This window comes from Plasmopara halstedii (assembly GCF_900000015.1).
Source record: "Plasmopara halstedii genome assembly, contig: Scaffold_470, whole genome shotgun sequence".
In the NCBI taxonomy this organism is placed as follows: Eukaryota; Oomycota; class Peronosporomycetes; order Peronosporales; family Peronosporaceae; genus Plasmopara; species Plasmopara halstedii.
The window spans coordinates 42,274-42,873 of record NW_020187390.1 but is presented as its reverse complement, the minus strand read 5'-3'; positions in this window follow the sequence as shown (position 1 = coordinate 42,873).

Sequence of the window (600 nt, the reverse complement as noted above, 5' to 3'; positions counted from 1 at the left end):
ATCCCGACTCCGAAAACTCGTGGGAGTTTGAGACGCCACTTCGGCAAGATTGCCCAGTTGCCGTGGACGCTTTTGATCGGAAAGATCAGGACGCCCCGCGCTTCCCGGCAATATCCTGGGAAGTAGAATGGCCATGAGCTGAGCTCAAGCAGTGGCCCTGAGCTCTTGGGGTCGCAGACACAAAGCTCCGGGAGCTTTAGGGGTTGACCCAAACGTCGCAGGGCTACAATATGAAGGAAGTCGATGGCGTGCCTTGAGTTTGGCAAACTCAGATTAGAGGTGTCGCTCTACACGCACGTTCACTTCCTTGTGGCTCAACAGCAGGTTATACAGTAAGAAAAGTTTACAGTGCCGTTGCACCCATCGCTCAAAGAGCGCTTCGTCATCTGTAGCGCTTTCGCCAGGGGCGAGCACTCCGCATTGCGGGTACACAAGAGCCACCTCGCTGAGCACGCAGACGAGTGCAATAAGCTTCCAACGGAAATTCTTGTGGAACCAAGAAATGAGCTCGAAGAGCATTCCGTTCGGCAAGCTCATCTTCTGTAATGGCCGGAGGCCCGATGATGGGAAGGCGTAACGATCGAGTTACCACGTCCTTCG